The sequence below is a fragment of the Hibiscus syriacus genome, unplaced genomic scaffold (genome assembly GCF_006381635.1).
Source record: "Hibiscus syriacus cultivar Baekdansim isolate YM2019G1 unplaced genomic scaffold, ASM638163v2 tig00111151_pilon, whole genome shotgun sequence".
In the NCBI taxonomy this organism is placed as follows: domain Eukaryota; kingdom Viridiplantae; phylum Streptophyta; class Magnoliopsida; order Malvales; family Malvaceae; genus Hibiscus; species Hibiscus syriacus.
The window spans coordinates 422,129-433,229 of record NW_024062999.1 but is presented as its reverse complement, the minus strand read 5'-3'; the positions used below and the strand labels follow the sequence as shown (position 1 = coordinate 433,229).

The 11,101-nt window shown below is 35.0% G+C and overlaps 1 pseudogene; it reads right to left on the bottom strand.

The window, feature by feature from the left end:
• Positions 1 to 3,439: 3,439 nt before the first annotated feature.
• LOC120154768 lies at positions 3,440 to 6,049 on the bottom strand (annotated as a pseudogene).
• Positions 6,050 to 11,101: the final 5,052 nt, after the last annotated feature.

The window sequence follows — 11,101 nt, the reverse complement described above, 5'->3', positions numbered from 1 at the left end:
CATGTGATTAGGGGGCATGTAGGTTGTATTCTATTTTTATATACAAGTCTGAAACGTGTATGGTTTTTATTCTGTTTGTAGTATATGAATGGTTTTATGAACTTATATTTTAATTATAAATTATTTTATGATTTTACACGTTGTAACAGAAATTTTAAATTTTTTCGAGATTTTTACTGTAGGTCGCTCCGGTTGCCCTAATGTGACACATCGAATCAGATCGGATCACCCGCATCGGTATGTGGGTGTTACATGATCTATATTCTATTGTATCACCTCTCAGATTATCAATATTATTTGATTTTGATCATTTTCTAACGTGTCATTAACTCTATCGATTTAAACAATTAATTTATTTTTAAAGTTCTTGGGAATTAATCTTGTGACCTGAAAAAAAATAATTTCATTGGTTCAATTATCAAGAACTTAAAAAAGCAATAGCGTTAAAGACATGTTCACGGAAGAATAAAAATAGAATGATATTGATAGTTTATGGATTGATATAAAATGTTTTAAAATTTAGGGATTAAATAAAATGTGAGTTATAGTTTTAGGATTGATATAAAATATTTTAAAAATTAGATATTAATTTAGAATGTGAGTCATAATTTAAGGAAGAAAAAGGTTTAGAGATCAAGTTAAGAAAATTTATCAAGTACTAAAAGTTGTTTTTACCAATATCTATGAATCAAAGTTGAAGCATCTAAACATGAATCGAACGACCTTAGTGGTTAAATGATTTGTTGTTATCTCTTGAGGTCTTAGATTCGAACACATATAAATAGTAAGAGTGTTCAATATCAAATGGTCGAAAATATTTAAACAGTTGTTACCTTATATTTATCTCAGATTCGTTAAAAAAAAGTTGAAGCATCCCATCTCAATTATGGCATTATTAGAACTTTGAGGCCCCAAGGTAAGAGAGGAGAAGCCCCCATGTTTTGACGCAAAGGAGGACATGGGAACAAAATCCATGAGAAAACATCATGTTTTGAAGGACACCTAAAATTTCTGTTCCCCTCCCCTCCCCCCCCCCCCTTTCCAAGGCATGAAATGATGTGAAGTTGACCATTGCTTGTGTTTCTCAATTGAGTTGTCCACAACAAAAACGTTCTAATCAGTATTGAATTATTGGATTGAACGCTGCAACAATTGAGTATTCAGACATTTTTTCTTATTATTAAACATAAATGGCCAAATTTTTGTTCATGTTCCTGCCCTCCACCCTTCTGCCTATACGGCTGATGTTGTTTGCCAAGAATTTACTGATGGTCTAATTATGGTTTTAGTCGCTCTAGTATTCTGGAATTTAAGATTTGATCTCTTAAGTTTAATTGGCATAAATTGGTTTCCTTGCTTTCATAATGTTATCAATATGTCCAAATTAATAACACTATTAGTTGTTGTCATTAGAGTGATTATATGAATTTCAAAAAGAAAATCGTAATCATATGATTAATATAAAAATTTATTATCGATTAAACATGATTGATTGGATCTTCACATGACTCATAATAAAAAAATTACAAAGAACCTATTGAGTGGTCTCAATGGTTAAAGAGAGCGTTTTTTTTAAGAAGCTAGGGGTGATTAAATAAGCACAGGGCTTGGTAACAAAGTATCTTTATCCTTCAAGAGAAGCGGTTGAATCTCCAGAGGGGGGTGGATGAATGTCATGAGTCCATGAGCCAATCATCAGCCTGAGTGACCACTATCTGCGAGCGAAAGCTGGGATTCTTCTGACGAGGGCAGTTTCATTAGACAGGGTAGGCGATGCAACACGACGAATGGCTTCAAGGTTATCCATTTCCACCACCAACCTTCAGATTTCAAGTTTCCAAGCTATATCTAATCCATCGAGGAGCGCCCGGAGCTCCGCTGGTAAGCCGAGCAACGACCAGTGTTCCTTGCATATCCGGTGATCCAGCTCCCATTGTCAGTCCTAAGCATTTTTTTTAATTCAAGATCTCAAGTTCAAGTAACTGCGTCTACTGGGTGTACGAATTATCAATGATTATAAATAGATATTACGTTATAATCACCTCAGACTATTTAAAAAATTATAAAAAATTCCAAGTTATCATAATCACTTCGGTAGCAGCAGCTTAGGGTGTTATGTAATCAATTTGAACCCATAAAAGTAGGCCACTTTAAGACAAACTAAAGGTAAATCAAAAATTTTAGCGGGGGGACTAAAATCATAACTAGAACATACACTTATTTTCAAGTCATAGCTTAACCTCTATGATCGGCAGCCAAAAGTTTAACCGATATTCGCCGTTCTCGGAATTATTCTGAAAACTTACTGATGCACATCAAAACTAGATGGCAAGAGAGCTCTGTTTACAACTTATAATTTGAAATGAACTGTAAATCAAGTTTGGGGAGAAAATGGTGAAGAAATGCAATTACATTGTGTTGGGTTCAATGAAACTCGTTTAATCAACCGAAATATATCAAGAGGGATGAACTGGCTTTTTGAGATTTAGGGAGTAAGGAGTATAAAGATAGGAAAATTTGCATAATGATTTATAGTGGTTCAACTTTCTCAATGAAGTCTACACCCACTACTTAAGCTCCTCACTTGGGATTTTTCAACAAATTCACTAATTTGTTCTTTCTTTTTCAAGGATCAAGAGTAACCTTTACAACTACCTAGTTTTTCAGTTGGCTAAACTAGAACCAAAACCCATTTACAATGAATATGAAATATGTAAACAAAAAGACCTCTCTAGGTTAGTATTTACAAAGAATTAGCTCACAAAAACAAAAACTAAGGATATACAATTGAGCTTAAAACACAAATATTTACAAGAGAAATAAAATTAGGATTAAAAAAAATTTCTCTTGTGTTTGAATGCTTGGATAGTTGTTGGTAACCTTCTTCAAGTGTCTTTGGGTTGTTTTTATAAGTTGAAATTAGTTACTAGTCATTTCTAGCCGTTAGAGATGTTTCAGAGTCGTTGGGAATCAAAATAGTCGTTACCTGCAACTTTTAAGGCACAAGGGATTGATCCTTTTACCAAAGGGATCGATCATTTTTCAAATATTTCGACCGTTATATCAAAGTTATCGTTCTTTTTTTAGAAGGGATCTATCCTTTTCCTCGAGGGATCGATTCTTTTGTCAAGGGATCGATCCCAAACTCACTATTATCCAAGGGATTGATCCTTTTTCAAGAGGATCGATCCTTTGAGCCAGAGAAGCTTGGAAACATGACTATAAAGCGCGAAAGATATCGAATATGTTTTGAAAATGTTAAACTAAGTTTGAAAAACATTTAAAAACATATTTTTAACTTTTATTAAGACTTTGAATTATTTTTAAAGACTTTGAATAAATTCAATTTAGTCCAAAACATTTTGTCCTTATTTGTTATATCAAAATATAAGTTCTACACATTGGAAGAGTCACTTGTAACTTGTATTTCCAGAGCATTAAAAATGAATGAATACGTGATGTTTTACTTGATCAAGAATAATATTTCTGCCGATTAACAGCCGAAGGACCAACCCGATTTAGCCTTTTATGAAAAGACAGGTTACTCATACCGAAACGGTGAACAGATAGAGTTTGAGCACAACAGCGAGAGCCAGCTGCAGGAGAAAGATACCAGCAACAATCAAGAACCAGCTTTCTCCGGCTGAAGTAATATGAGCTTTGAGATTAACTGCCACAAAAGTTGCTGACATAAACCCAGCTACACCTGCAATTATCCATCTGAAAATTTCCAAGGGGACTACAGATAGACACTGCAACCAAGTAGAAACAACAATTTCAGCTACAATCTGAAGTCATAATATCGCTGAAAGATTGTTTATCACATATCGAATCTTTACATGGCTCCAGAAATCCCGGTGTCAGCTTTACAGTGAAAATCTTCCACGGGAAATTTCAAGCATAAATGGTTTGTTTTTCCAGACAGTTTACTCGGTTCTTTAAGCAATTGGAATATCTTTAAAATTAGAGGGGGGAAGAAGGTGGGGCTGGGGAATCAACTTAGAATCCAACTAAAAAACTTCAAAACAAGTTTATCCAACTCCGAAAGATAAATGAGAAACTGGCAGACAAACAAACTTATCATTTAGAGAACTTACCATTGCCGGAATAAAGATAAATAAGGAGTATCCATATAGGCAAAACAATTGGACAAGGCCTGATGGTGCTGAAAAGTACTTGAGAATAACATACAAGAAAAGAGGAACCACGGTGACATATCCATAGAACACTCCAGCAGACCATGTAATCAGATTTATGTCATAATTCCATTCTTTGTCCCGGAGCTTGTGTGCTATATAGGTCACAAATGTACCAATAGCCGCTGCTACAAATATAAGAGTGCTGCAGATCCAGAATGGTCCATATCTGCACAACAATGAACATTTCTAATCATGCATGAGGGGCAACCGAATAGTTCTGAAGGGCCAAAGTGAATATTTCCGCGAAATGAAAGTAATTATATGGCAGCTAATGAAAGGAAAATCAGATTTTCAGAAAAGCATATTTGTATGGCACGTCAGAAAATTATCCATAACCAAATATAATTCTTGCCGAAGATTAAATCTTTTTCCTAACTGTTTATCAAATCTTTTTCCTCTCTGTTTAGTGTTATAGGCATTCATTCCTAAATAAATGTTTTTAGTCATGGGAAATAGCAAATAAACTTTCCAGTGTAGAGCTTAAACAAGTTTCCATACACCTAGATTCAATAGTTATTCAAGCTCACTATCGTTAAAATACAAATTAGTCACGGCAGAAAACTCACAAATCAGGATTGGTAGCTGTCTTCTCTGTAAATGTTCCTCTAAATGGATAGAGCGACTCCTTAAGTCTATCCAAAACATCTGAAGTATCAACATCAAAGTATGGCTTGTATGCAGCAACCGTGAATTTATGTAACCAACCACCTCCTTGTGATTCATCAGAGCCCCTAGGAGATCCACCAGCAGGTCTTGAAAATGAATCTGCCTCGGCAAAGTACCAGCATTTGTTACCGGCATAACAACAAATTTTGTTTTTGTGACAAGCTAATTAGATTTGTCATTCAAACAACACATATCAGAAATTATATTTAGTCTAATTGCAATTTCTTTCATTCAACTGTTTGATATACAACACACAGCAGCTATTTCAAATGTATCATCAATTTCACCGATAATCTTTCGAAATAAGAACTTTATCAAACCAAATCTTTAAATTAATAATTCATTGACATGAGGATATAGCTAAACGCAATTGGTGTCCACAGTGTGACCAAGATCATGAATCCTTTATATAATGCACCAGGGCCAACAAATCGAAGCAAAAGCACCGCATCGAATCAGACTAATGCAAAACAAAACCAAAAATTAAAGGAAGTCAAATTAAAGAAAATGAGAAATACCATCCGCATCGCGTGGAGGTTGAGCTCCGCCAGAGATCTTCCCCTGCACACCGGACGGAGGAAATGTTTGAAGGCCCGAATCTACAATAATCATTAACTAATTAATTAAAAAAACTAAGCACACAAATTAGCTACCTTAAAGCTAAAATAACACTCTTAAACCCTTCATTATCCAACAAAACAATATTTCAACTCATTCATTAAATTCAGATAATCCTTTCGTTTCCTGCATTTCTAGCGTAACCAAACAACCAAAATTACTACAAAAGTTACAATAATTTCAATTCAGATTCATAATTTAACAATTAAAATAAACGAGCACCTGAAAATTGGACCGGGACACGACCGGAATCTGAAACGGCCTGAGAAATTGAGAATTGAAAAAAAAATTAGAGAACGAGATCTGATCAATTTTATCCAAAAATAAACAAATTTAAATACTAAAATGAGAATCAATTAAAAAGAAGCAACAATTCGTTAAACAGAACTTACGGTACGGATCCAGAAACTTTCTGGTTATCAATGCTAGTATAGCCTCCGGACATCATCTTTTCTTCCCTTTTCTTATTTTTCAACTTTTCTCTGTTCTTTTCTTCTCTTCTCCTTGTTCTAGCAGATCTCTGTGTCTCGTTTGTCGAAGTCGAGAGCTTTTTATTTTTATTTATCCATTGGTAAAAATGTGATCAAAATCCCTATATTTTTTTTATATTTTCAATTAGTCTCTTACTTCTATTTTTGAAGACTCTAATACCATTACTTTCAAGGTGCTTGCATTTTGGTCATCAAAATAAAAGGGTAAACTACACTTATGAGCACTCAACCATGGATAGATTTCATTTTGATCATCGATCTTTCAATTTTATCAATCAAACCACTTAATTATTTAACTGTTGCCGAGGTGAAAAAGATCCAAAATTGAAAGAAATTCAATAACAAATACGTCAAGGGAACGTAAATTACCAGGATCATATGGAACAATTCCTTGTGCTAGTTAAGGGGCGCATTTTGGTCCCTAGTGAGAAAACTCTTCGACCCCTATTATTGAGAGAATTCCAAAGTTCGAAAGTCGGAGGCACGCAGACATACTTTGTAACAACCCGGAAAATCGAGAAAAAAAATAATATATATATATATATATATTATTTTTGTATTTTGGTGAAATTTGGTGACTAAATTAAAAGTTTTGAAAACTTATAGGCCATTTTAAAAGTTAAAGGAAATTCATGAACCAAGCCCTGAATTCCACCAAGGAGTATCGGCAGGCTTGTATTATAAGCGTGTTTTCTGATTGAAATCAGAAAACACATGCTTTATTTACTTAAAATTCTTCCTCCTGTACCTCTACTTTCAAGCTCAATTCCGACGTCGTCCGACTTCCAATCGAAAAATTGAAATCACCATCGTGTTCATCGACGACCGGTGATCAAAACCCAGTAAACCAATTATAGCGAAGCGCTGCCAAACGACGTGAATTTCGAGTCAAAGTCTCGATGTTTTTTTAGCACCACCGCCGGGAAAATCTTAAATTCATCTCCGATCGTTGATCGGTTTTCGACACCTCCCGCACCATCGTGTTCCTGTTGTCGTTCCGAGTCCGACGGTGTCGTCCTTGTCTCCGTAAGCGGCGGCGCGTGTGGGAGGTGGAGCAGTCAAAGTTTCGATCGAAGTGAAATCGAGCTCTCCACCATTCAAAAATTTGAACCGATGTTGGTAAGTGACTCAAAATCGCTTAAAATAATTTTTAGAATTTTTCAGGAATTTTTGGAGTCCGGAAGACCCTTCACGCGCCCCCACGCGCCGTCCCTGCGCGTGGTGGAGTTCCGAATTGATGAGTGGTGTTATGATCGGTTTGACCGGTCTAACCCGACCCGACCCGTTGACCCGACCCAGTGACATTCTGGAATTTTTTGTGAAAAAGGTGACATTCTGGGAATTTTGTAAAAAATGTGATATTCTGAGAATTTTTTTTGGAAAAGGTGACATTCTGAAATTTTTTGTGAAAAAAAATGACAATTTGGGAATTTTCGAATGTGGATTATTGAACCCCTTTGACTACAACTTTGACCGGTTTTAAAAGGCCCTTAAACGACCTTTAATTTTGTTCGAGTATACCTATTCTGACATTTTTCGACGTGCCGAATCCGTTTCCGAAGTCCTTTTTTCCAAATTCGAACCCGAAGGCATCCAAATCATCAGTCAAACTCGTTGACTTTGATTTTGACCAAGAATTTGAATTTTTAAAAAGTCATACTTTATGTTTTTCGACGTCCTGATTCCGATTCTGCAATCCGTTTGGTCAAATTCAGACTCGAAATCCTCCAAATTGATAGTCAAACCCGAAAAAATGTTTTTATACTTAAGAATTTAGCTTTGAACAATTAAGTAAGATTTGGGCTGATAAATTATTATTGTTTGAAGGTACAAGAGACTCTCCAGATCGTTCGACAGCTCGACCCAGCTCTTCTAGATCAGTTAAAACACGTGTGCCAGTATTCACCCTTAAGATCTGTAAATTTTATGATTTTATAGATTAATTATGTTACCCATTAGTAATATAGTGTTATTATAAATTAGGTTCGAAAATTGTAGCAGAACGTGGTGAGACTAGCAATCAGTAGATCTATTACTTGAACCTATTATCGAGGTGTGCTCCCTAAGTACTATTTAATTGTTTTATCTGTTTTGAAATATGGTACATTGAAAGCTATGATTTATTGTTTATTGATGGTTTATGAACAATGACTGATATATATGACTATTGGTTTCATTAATATATGATAACGATGTTTACTGATTTATGGAAATTATGCTTACTGCATAAATAGTATTTTTGAAATACTGATTTTGGGTTGGATTGAATTACGGAGATATAGCTCTGATCAAGCTGGTAAACCTTACGGACTTAATGGACTCTTGGGTAGGCTCACGAGCCCCAAGATGCTCTATTAGGTTGGCCCTCTTTGCTGTGTGCTTAGAGTAAGCCCTACGGACCTAAGGATACAGGCCCAAAAGCTTATCCTTAGGTAGGCTTCCTTTTTGTTGTGTGCTTAAGGTAGCCCTACGGACGCAGTTCTGGGGAACTGCGGTTGGTGTACAGGAGAAGGGATTTAAACTACGAGTTTCATAAGTTAAACTTCATTATGATTTTATGATGATTTACTGAACTATTACTCGGTTATTGTATCTACTATGATTTTATTGTACTATTGGGACACACTGAGCCTAGCTCACTTTTCGAAAATGTTTTTTTTCCTTTCAGATACTGTTGGTTAGATACCCCAGATCGAGCACTTGGAGAATCAATATATATCTTGAAGTACATCTATTTGTAATGCTTTTATATTTCAAGTTGACTTTATTTTGGTAGCATGTGCCTTTATTTGAAGTATTTGTTTCAGAAATGAATATTATTCCGCTATTGATAATTGGTTTATAGTGATCCAAATTCTACGACATGTTTTAAAAATTAAATTTTTAACTATTTAGTTTTATATTCATGAGTTAGGTTTTATCGTAATTTATTATATCCTTTTATAAAAGTATTTATAATGTGATTTTACATTGATCGAATAAGGGTTTCAGAAAATGTCTTTAAAAATCATGGATGTGATCCGATAGACTTAGTCGAAACGTATAGGCTAGGTCTAGGGGTTACATACTTCGTACTTACAACGGTTCCGATGAATTTCTATTAGAAAACAATGAGATATGATGTAAGGAGATGTGTGACTGAATGTCAAGTCTACCGACGAATAAGAGTGAAAACCTGGTGCAAACGGGGTTATTGCAACATCTCCGGATCAAGTGTAAAAGATCCAAAATTGAAAGAAATTCGAGAACAAATACGTCAAGGGAACGTAAATTACCAGGATCATATGAAACAAATCCTTGTGCTAGTTAAGGGGCGCATTTTGGTCCCTAGTGAGAAAACTCTTCGACCCCTATTTATTGAGAAAATTCCAAAGTTCGAAATTCGGGGGCACGCAGACATACTTCGTACTTTACAACAGTTTCGATGAATTTCTAATAGAAAACAATGAGACATGATGTAAGGAGATGTGTGACTGAATGTCAAGTCTACCGATGAATAAGAGTGAAAACCTGGTGCCAACGGGGTTATTGCAACCTCTCTGTATCAAGTGTTTGAGGATATAACATTGAATTTTGTCGTCGGGTTGCCCGAATCTAATAGGAAAGAAGTTATCTTGATTGTGATTAGGGATGTGCATGGGTCACGTTGGGTCAAATTTTTGGTCCACTCGACCCGACCCGAGAACAATGACTCCTCCACCCGAAATCCGACCCTACCCGCATAATATATACCCTCCACCCGACTCGACTTTTTGAAATAAAATCCAAACCAGACCAGAAATAATAAAAAAATATTATTTTTATTCATTAAAAAATAGTGATTTAATTGAAAAAATAATATATAGAGGAATATTATTGTAATTATTTCTAAATACATATGGTAAACTTATATTTTTCGGAGTCGGGTCAGGTCGGGTATTTTTCACCCTAAACCCGAATTCGACCCAAACCGAACACAACCTTTAAAAAAACTCAACCCGACCTGATCAGATAGGGTCGAGTTAAAACCCGTCGGATTCGGGTCCCATACCCATCCCTAATTGTGGACAAATTTACCAAATACATGAATTCCTTTGCATTGTTAAGAGCACCATAAAGTATTTGGAAGAGGGTTCGAGTAATCTACAAGTAAACCGAGAATTACAAGAAAAGGATGGTTATTAAGAGAATTAAAGAACAATTTGGTGCGTACGCAAACTCAGATGAAAAACCAAACCCATAAATATCGATGTGAAATGGAGTTGAAAGAAGGGAAGTTGGTGTTTATTCGACTACAACCCTATCCACAATTGTCTCTTCGGCTAAAACGACAATAGAAGTTTGAGTCCCGTCTATTTCGGTCCTTATCGTATGGATCGGCTCAAGTCGTGCAAGGGACTAGGGGTGTGCAAAATCGAATATCGGATCCGATTCGAAAGTTTCGGATACCTAAAATAGTTATCCCTATTCGATCCAAAAAAATAGATATCCGAAATTTGGGTATTCGATTTTTTCTGATCAGATATCCGAATATAAAATTTAATTTGACAAAAAATAATTTTAAAATGTTAAATTTTGTGATTTAATGTTATATATTCGATATTTCTATTATATTATATGTATATTTAATTACTACACACAATCAATAATTAAATAATCTAAATTTTATTGAGTTAGAGCTTTAATAGGTTAGTGGATTACTCATTTATTAGGCTAAATGTATCTAAAATTTAAGGGCTCAATTTTTTTCGGATTTTAAGATAATCCGAAAGTGGATTTTATCCAATCCGTATTCGATCCGATTATCTGAAAAAAGTTTCGGATATCCGATTTGAATCATCCAAAAAATCAAAAAACGAATCAGATATCCGAATTTTTGGATCGGATCTTTTTGCACACCCCTACAAAGTATACCCTCAACAACAAACTAGCTAGGTATGGATTGAGGGGGGACAGGTGTGGGCAGTCACTCTCCTAAAAATTTAAAATGATCATATATTTTATATTTTTTTCTATGTATTTTCTATTAAAAATATGTTTTTGACTCCTAAAATTTTAATTCACTCCTAAATTTAAGTTTACTCCCCTAATATCAAATCTTGTGTCCGTCCCTGAAACTAACGTTTATCGTTATCAATGGAAACATGA